General features: G+C 49.4%; 1 long non-coding RNA gene across 2 annotated transcripts; it reads right to left on the bottom strand.

Annotated features, from left to right (window-relative positions):
- Nucleotides 1-915: 915 nt before the first annotated feature.
- Nucleotides 916-8,715, bottom strand: LOC131493364 (uncharacterized). Of its 2 annotated transcripts, XR_009252597.1 has the most exons (4): nucleotides 8,573-8,715; nucleotides 4,334-4,445; nucleotides 2,470-2,541; nucleotides 916-1,496 (listed from the first exon to the last, which is right to left on the bottom strand). It is a non-coding gene; the product is annotated as an uncharacterized LOC131493364 (long non-coding RNA). The 2 variants fall into 2 exon arrangements; XR_009252596.1 differs by lacking the exon at nucleotides 2,470-2,541.
- Nucleotides 8,716-9,170: the final 455 nt, after the last annotated feature.

Raw genomic sequence — 9,170 nt, 5'->3', positions numbered from 1 at the left:
CAGCCAGGTCACGATCTCGCGGTCCGTGAGTTCGAGCCCCGCGTCAGGCTCTGGGCTGATGGCTCAGAGCCTGGAGCCTGTTTCTGATTCTGTGTCTCCCTCTCTCTCTGCCCCTCCCCCGTTCATGCTCTGTCTCTCTCTGTCCCAAAAATAAATAAAAAACGTTGAAAAAAAAAATTTAAAAAAAAAAAAGATTATTTTGAGTTAAAAAGCAATCAAAACCCAGGAGATTCTGGAAAAGTTCTTTACCTCCAACAATGGCCTAAAAAGAATTTAGAAAGAGGACCCTTTCCAAGAAGAGAGCTATCACCGTAGATCACTGCTTTATGATCAGAACTAGGTATAGGCCAGAGAGGAACCTGGCAAGCCCTGTTTGGTCAAAGTCCTCTGTTTTTTCCATTGTTTCTGAGTGGCCCAGCAAACATTTGTTCACCAAACATTTACTCTTTTTCATTCTTCCTAAGGATTGTATTCTTTCCCTTTGGATATCCAGACCCCTACCTCCTTCTTTTTTGTTCAGAATGACATATATACCTCATTTGCCTGTCTTTGGAATTCCCATGTTTGTATGGATTCCTTGTACGTATACTACTACATTTGATTTTCTTCTGTTAATTTGTCTCATGTCAATTTGATTCTTAGTCTGTCTAGAAGGACCTTGAAGGGAAGGTCTAGATTCTTAGTCTGTCTAGAAGGACCTTGAAGTAGTTACTAAAGGGTAGTCATAGCAATGGGGAATCTGAAGCCATATCAATAAACTTTTCATAGTCTGTTACATTAAAATTCATTGATCTGGGGTGCCTGGCTGGCTGGGTCAGTGGAGCACACGACCCTTGATCCTGGGGTTGTGAGTTCAAGCCCCATGTAGGGTGAAGAGATTACTTAAAAATAAAAAAAATCTAAAAAAAAGTAAAATAAAATAAAATCCATTGATCTGTCCTTCACTTTAATAAGACTTCTACCCGTGAATGATTTTTAAAACATCACGGATGGGCTATTTGAAAAGTATTGGTTCACTGAGTTTTGCAAATCTTCCAATGTTGACCCATCTCATTACACAATATCCCATCATTTAGTATCACCCCCTATCTCACCAGAAAAGCCTGTGAGCATTGGGAAACCGTTGAGCTCATGGTGAAGATACAGGACTTTTCAAAATTCCAATTTGTGCTTCAGAGCTCAAATTTTATCGTTGACAACAAAACTGTCATTTGTTTTCCTTGAAATGGCAAGCTCACTTCGTTCATTTCTGAGGAAACTTCTGCCCCATACCAAGTCTGAATAACCACAGTCTGCCAGTCAGCCATTCTTTTCAGCCAAAATGGTATTCTATGAAAAAAGTCACTGGCTCAACTCACGGCGCAAACGATCACATGGGTGGTTTTCATGAGACAATCGTAGTATTTTGTTATGCAGTAGAAGAGCTTTATGTACATGTAGGACTTCTCAGGAACAGATCCCAAGGAGAGCTTAGATGGGCATGATGGGGAGATCACCTGTGAAGGAAAAAGAGCAAGAGATAGAGAAGCAAGGAGACTCTTTGGCCCACCATACTGGTCTAACCCGGGGGAAGGAGAGAAGAAACGTCTCAGATTGCAGTGTAGAGTTCAACAAAGATTCAGTCGGGCCAATGAAGGGTCTTCAAGCCAAAGTCACCCGGTGTTGGAATCCCATGTCAAGAATGAACTTGTGTTGATGCATGATCACTGGCTGGGAGCAGACGGAGAGAAGCGTGGCCGTGGCAAGAACATGGCGGTGGATTCAGAGAACAGCAGATGCTCCCCTAGCGGGAGGTCTGAGTGGTGTATCTTCATGGCTCCCCCAAGCTTTATGGGTACTTTCCATTTCATCACATCACAATATTAGAAACGTGTGTACGCAAGGGTTAAGGCTTAATAAAGTTAATAATTTTTACTGCTTCATCAAGAGATTTCTTAAGTGAAACTGGCTTTGTTTTCCCTGCACATGTGTGGCAATGAAGGATACAATGGCTACAAGTTCACTTTGGTGCCACGACACTGATTCAGGCCAACATATCAGTAATTTTGTCTAACACTGTGCTTGTACTCTTGGTGAAAATGTCAACTTGGAGAAAAAGGCACATGAAAGCTCAATATTATTATAAAAACAGTTTTGACCTTATGAATCCATTGAAATGATCTCAGGACCCTCAGGGATCTACAGAACCACAGACTTACAGATAGCAACCCAGAATTGGAGTATGGTGGGTTTTGGTTTCATTTTGTTTTCCTATTTTGCGGTTGCTGTTGTTGTTTGTTTGTTTTGGACGGTTCTGCCAAAAGTCACAGAGAAGATATTAACTCCCATATGTAAAGGTTTGTAGGAAAGATGGCAGGAAAAGGAGCTGCTGGATTCCGATTCATAGATCATGCAGGGAGATTATACCCCAAAAAATCCCTTTACCCTCAAAGTAAATAATGTATTAAATTGGAAAAAAAATCCCTTTACCCTGAGAAGGATGGGACAGATCAGCCCACCCAAATCACAGCCAATGGGGTCTCAAAGGAGCGGTTCCCTCACCTGCAGAGGAGGGAAGGGATACTACACAGGCAAAACAACCTTGTACAGTTCAATAGGGTAAAAGAAGTTTGACAATAAATGTCTGGGCTATGGGACAGTCCTATTCCTGAGGGAGCCTGAGGCCAGGGTCAGGCAGGAAAATGGATCACAGCTGAGGAGAAGGCACCCATGCAAGAGCCCAGCCCCTGAGGACACCAGGACCTGCAGACAGTTTGGAAGCACATTAATTCAGCCCAGCAGGCGGGACCATGTAAGCTAAGCTTGGGTTGGGTCAAACTCTGTGTGTGTGTGTGTGTGTGTGTGTGTGTGTGTGTGTGTGTGTGTGTGTGTTTACAGGGGCAGTATTCTACTGTGGCCCCCTTCAACAACAGTGGAGTGTGACTGTTTATGTTTCCTATCTTGGTCAGGTTTGACTCAGGAAATGGAACCTAGTGGGCCCCCAGGGGTAAGGGGTGGAGCAAGGCAGAGGGGATCCACGTGTCAGAAGCTGGGGATGGAGGACAACTGTCTACACTATCCATACATAAATCGACAGAGATTATGGCACACAAGTCATTGCAGTTTTAAAATGGCATTGGTTCAAAGGCAATTCTACCTGTCCAGCCTTCTCCACATTTACCACTGAACACCCTGCATCTTCTACATGTTTATTCTCAGAATGACTGAATCTATCTATCTATCTATCTATCTATCTATCTATCTATCTATCAATCATCTATCTAACAGGATTATAGATAATCAGCTCAACTATTCACCTTCGATGGCCACCTCTTCCCTCTTTCGTGGGTCTGCTCAATGGCATTTCTCCCAGGTTTCCTCCTGGGAGATTCTCGGGCTGCTTTTTATTTTAAATTTTTTTTTTCAATGTTTATTTATTTTTGAGACAGAGAGAGAGCATGAATGGGGGAAGGTCAGAGAGAGAGGGAGACACAGAATCTGAAGCAGGCTCTGGGCTCTGAGCTGTCAGCACAGAGCTGGATGTGGGGCTCAAACTCACAGACTGTGAGATCATGACCTGAGCCGAAGTCTGATGCTCAACTGACTGAGCCACCCAGGTGCCCCTCTGGCTGCTTTTTCTTAGACTCCTTTGCGCATCCTTAAATGATGGCAGTCTTCGGGGATGCTGTCATAAAACCTCCCTTCTTCTCAGTAGGCAATCTGATCTGTCCCCATGCTCTCAATTACTTGAGAGCATTTTTTTGTTGTTGTTTATTTATTTTGAGAGACAGAGAGAAAATCCCAAGCAGGCTCCACACTGTCAGCATGAAGCCTGATGCAGGACTTGAACTCATGAACCGTGAGATCATGACGTGAGCTGAAATCAAGAGTTGGACCCTTAACTGACTGAGCCACCCGGGTGCCTTGAGAGCGTTTCTTTCTTAAAACCACTGCAAAACCTCCCCCTTCTCCTCGCAGCATGCACAAACGCGTGTTGTGTGTGGAGTCCCCATCTAGGCTTTCCCCAAGAGCCTGAGATAATGGGAATAATTGGTACACTGACACCAAGGCCCTCATAAACACACACACACACACACACACACACACACACACACACACACAGGAGGACTGAAATCAGTTCATCTGGCAATCCAGATTTCCAGACTGCGGTGCGTGCCTGTGTGTGTGCACCCCTGTCTAGCCATCTTTCAGATTGCCATTTAAGTGAAAATATTTACGAAGACATTTGGAGAGGCTCTGACTGCAGCCCCCCTGAGAATATGTGGTTGCTCCATAAAATTTAATTGAGTAAATGTGTCCCTACGATGTGCCAGGCACATGTAGTAAAGCATACCAGGATGAGAGTCAATGTCCTTCCCTGGAACGGGTGGGGGTGGAGCTGGGGACAAGCACATATGCGACTGCAGTCAGAATAAATCCCAGCAGGTCGTGGAATTTTGAAGACTCTAAAGTAAAAGTACCATATTCATATATTTAAACACTTGAAATTTTTCACGTTTTGACATTCCTGAAGTCAGGCTGCATCTAACAAATAATTAGCTAAGAATACTTTGTTAGAACTTAATTGGCAGGTGTTTTTTCCTTCTTTTTGAACAAGAAATAAAGATGAAATTTACAACGGATCTTGTCTTAGATTAAACGAAATATGTTATTTGGGTCACTCAAAGGACAATGAGATCAAATATGTAATCTGTAGTAATGTGCCCTTAAATCCCTGCTTCCATTTCTTTTGGTCTCTAACTCTCTAATACTGTACAGCCGGCTAGAAGCCTCTTTGTCTCTGCATCTTGGAATCTCTACTCTCCACCAGGGTAAGACAGAGCCTCCCTGACGTCTTCCCCACAGAGAATGCATTCTCTTTCCCTCTCCCTCCTTCCTTCTTCTCTCTGGGAATCAATCTCGGCCATCTATAAAGAACACACACACTAGCCACACTCCTCTGATTCTCCCCCAGCCCTGTTCTAATGAGAAAAGAAGGGGCAAATGTTTGGCAGGTAGAGTTTTCTTCAGCAAGGAAGGAGAGAGGCTCTGAATAGTCCCAGAGGAATAACTCTTGGGCCAGGAGTGAGAGAACAGGCAGATCACAGTGTGGGTCTGGACAGAGATGGGTGTACCAAGCGGCAAGGGGCAGGATTGGAGTGTAAATATGATAGAGCATCCTGGGAAGGCTCAGATTTTGAACCTGCATCTGTGACCATTGCTTTCCAGAAGCTTCACATGCATGTACACACGCATGCACCCATGCAGCAGGTGCAAACACATGTGCACATATGTACCTGTGCTTAAACAATTAGCCAAGGCCTTTCTGTCCTCTCTCCCGTATCACCAGGAGGGGAGAAGGCAGGGCCAGGGTGATGGCCTGCTTTCCTGGGATGGGAGAGGCCCAGGGAGGGGGGCCAGGCTGGCTGGCCTGAGGCTAGGACACCACAGAGACTGGAGACCCCTCTCCTCCCCACCTACCCAAACAGAACTAACCACAGCAGGCTGGTCAATATGCTAAAAGAATGGCTGCCACTGGATGGGGCTGCCTCTCAGCTCTGGGGAGATGTGGCTTGGGAAGGTGGCCTTTAGGGAGGAGATCATGCTTCCCTAGGGCCTTGGGACAAGTAAGGGAGAAGCCAAAACGATGAATCTGCAGAGTGGAGAATCTGGCTGCCTGGCTGAGTTCTGGTGTTGGGGTTCTCCGCTTCCACGTTGTCCAGCAGCTACCCGGAGTCTCAGGGTTCTCGTGGCTGGGGAAGGACATTCAGAGAACTTAGGGGGTCCCTGATGTGAGGGTGGAATGCATCTGGCTGACTAGATCCCCCCCCTCTCTGAGCTGAACACTGCCCCTGTGCCCAGGTCAGACGAAAAGCTGGTGCTGGGCCTGCTGGGTGTGCCTGGCCCTTTGCAGAGCACTGGGCAGTGGGAACATAAATAAGAAAGGGGAGAGGCCACTCAGGAGGAACTCACAATGGAGCTGAGGAAATCTAGCGTCAACACAGGTGGAGCCCAAGTCCAATCTGATCTGCAAATCCCACCCCAGGGCAGAGCCACCAAAGCTGGCTGCACCCTAGGAATCGCCCACGGCCTGCTCAGAGCCTGTGGGAAAAGTCGGGAAGGCTTTAGTTGGGCAGTGGACTCGCAGGACCTCCGGCAGGTGGGAAGGAGGAGCCTTGAGACTCTTAAAAGGCTATGTTCACCCTCAGGGCGTTGGGAACCGCCCACACTGAGCTTTCCGGCTTCCTTCTCAGCCCCTGTTCTCGGGTGACTCCTGGCTGCAGGGTGTGTGTGTGTGTGTGTCTGGAACAGGTCAGGTTTAATTATTAATCATCTGGCTAGCCTGATCAATCTAGACCAAGGTCTCTCTCTTCCAGGGCTGTGAAATCCCCACTCACTGGGCTAAGCCTGTAGGGTTTTCTAGATGCTAGGAGAGAAGGGGGTGGGGAGGTTCCCTGCAGCCCCTGCGTCTTCAGGAGGCACTGATTAGGTGCCGGCACTAGGCAGGCAGGCGTGGTTTCCAAGGAGCAGGGTGAACCCAGGCCATCCCCCCCAGTGTTGACACAACTGTCATAAACCGTGCTTTGTTCCCGGCCCTGCCTGCGGAAGGTCCCTGAGAACTGGGTGGGCCTGGCTAGGTGGGGACGCACAGTGAGGACAGATAGGTTTGGAGACGGGACACCCCTGGGGACACGGAGGGATGAAGCTGGCGTAGGAAGCCCAGCTCTGTGGCTGTAGAAGAATCCAACTGTTGAAAGGCCAAACTTCGGCAATCTAAGCCAGGCTTGTGTCTCCAACAGCCAGAGCTGCCTCCCAGTCCCGGGTGGGTGGGAACCCTGGAGGGCAGGATGGACAAAGCCAAGGGCAGGGGGCAGGTGCCCCCTGGTACCACTCCAAGGACACATCTTGCTCCTACAGCCAGCTGGTAACTGAACAGAGACCAGGGGCTCAGAGACGAGGATGGGCAAGGGGGCTGCTTAGTCCTTCAACTAACAGTCGCTGATACCTATTCTGTGGCAAGCGCAGAGGGGGTGGGACATATTCCCTGCCCTTGGAGACTCACCGGCTAATGTAGACCCCACCCATAAACTGATCCCAAGGACAACCTGTGAAAGAGGGACCGTGTCCTGGGACACAGCAGGGGAGCCGTAACACCTGTAAGGAGGTCAAAGAGAGTCAAGGAAGGCTTCTTAAAGAAGGTAACACTCACCTAGCATGTTAAAGAAAGTCATAGTTTCCAAGCGGGGGAAGGGTGTTCCAGCCAGGGGGAAGACCACGTGTAAAAACAAGGAGCTGAGAAGGGCCTGTTTGGGGAGGATGAGGCATGGAGCAGGGCTGAACCAGAACGGTGGCTGTGGGGGCGGGAAGTGGGCGGAGATGATGCAGGCCTTACGAGGTGAGGTGCCCGGCGGAGGCACCCAAGGGGCAGAACGCAGAGACCGGGGTGGCGAGTGAGGAAGCACCCACAGATGCAGCCCCAGCCGGGCGGGGGGCATGGGGGGGGCACACGGGAACAGCACCCTATCTCCAGACAGGCCCGGGGCCTGTCGCACTGGCGCTGTGGGAAGTACTGGGACAGACAGACCACCGCCCCTTGTGACCGACGGGGAGCCGTTTCCCCAGCCCTCCGTGTCTCGCTTTGGCTCCAACAACCTCAGGCAAGCACAAGACACAGGTCAAATGGGCAGAGGGGCAGATGGAGGTGGCAGGAGGTAGACATTTGCCCAAGCCTGAGTGAATTCACTGTGGCTCTGACACAGGGACCCGAGGGTCCCGATTCTCAGCCCAGGGACCTGCCTCTGAACTGGAAAGTTCTCTCCCTTCTTGTCTTGCAAACCGGAGGTGCCCTCTGAACCCCTCCTCCCCAGGGTCGGTCCTCATCAGACAGGTCTGCGGCGGCCCAAGGATCAGCCTGAAGGAGTCGGCGCTTCCCAGTCAGGCTGGGCTTCCTCCTGGTGGTGTCAGACCCAGCAGAGAACCTCAAAGAGTAAATGTCTGCGAGGTGTTCCCAGAACCCAGACCAGCAGGATCCCCACCCAGAACGCTGGGGTGGCAGGTGACAGGGATGACAGCAGTAGCCTCCTCCTTGTCCTACGGACTTGGCTCCTGGAAGATCAGCTAAGTACCAGGAGAAATTTGAAAAACAGTTTGAAAAAAAAAACCCACAAATTTGAGCCAGCACAACTGGCTCAGGTGGGCTAGGCAGGCATGTGCAAAGATCAGGTCTTTTGACACTGGGAAGTGTCACCCTGACATGAGGAACCTGTTCACGCAGACTAGAAATCATCCACTGGTCTGTTCTCCTGTGTACGGCTGCCAGCTACCTAAGGATTTTCTCCAAGGCTCTCAGTGTCTCTGCCCACATCATATACAGTCCCGTAAGAGAATTCTAGAATACAGAGTCGAGTAGAACAATTTCCCCAAATCACCTGGAACACTTCTTCTAACAAGGAAAGCCAAGTACTGGACACTGCTTCCTCCTTTTGCCTTGGCTCCCAGGAGGCTCCCAGTCAAATCTCATGAGTATTCACCATGGCTCCATCAGCCCTTACAACTCACGTACTTGCCGCCTTCAACTTTTCTCAGCCCTCACCTAAAATTTTTCTGTTGGTAGGGGCGTCTGGGTGGCTCAGTCAGACTTCGGCTCAGGTCATGATCTCACAGTTCCTGAGTTCAAGCCCCGCATCGGATTTTGTGCGGACAGCGTGGAGCTTGGAGCCCGCTTCAGGTTCTGTGTCTCCCTCTCTCTGCCCCTCCCCTGCTCATGCAGATCTCTCTTTCTCAAAAACAAATATTAAAAAAAAATGTTTTTTTCTGTTGGTTCAATCCGGTCACACGTGGCCTGGGTTGCATATCATCTCAGCTCCTTGTTGGCAAGAGGTGGTGGGTAAATAAACAATGAAGTTTCACTCAGGAAAGAGAGGTTGAAAGGGCAAAGGCAGGCTGGCATGCTGGGGCCATGGGAAATCCCCTTTTGATCACACCCTTGTACCCCCAAATTACCCGAAAACAGAGACCACGGTGCTCTCCTCCCCTCCCTGAAGCAGGAGGAACTGGAGCAGCCCCCCACCCCTGGGCCCTGCTCCCTTCTCACCCCTAGATCCAGCTCCCCTGGCAAGTTCCGCTGCCTGGGGACAGGAAGAAACTGCTCCTTCGGTGCGTGGGGCCTTCTGGTCTGTTTTTCTGCAGGC

This window comes from Neofelis nebulosa, chromosome 13 (assembly GCF_028018385.1).
Source record: "Neofelis nebulosa isolate mNeoNeb1 chromosome 13, mNeoNeb1.pri, whole genome shotgun sequence".
Classification (NCBI taxonomy): Eukaryota; Metazoa; Chordata; class Mammalia; order Carnivora; family Felidae; genus Neofelis; species Neofelis nebulosa.
This window is presented reverse-complemented; position numbering and strand designations above follow the sequence as displayed.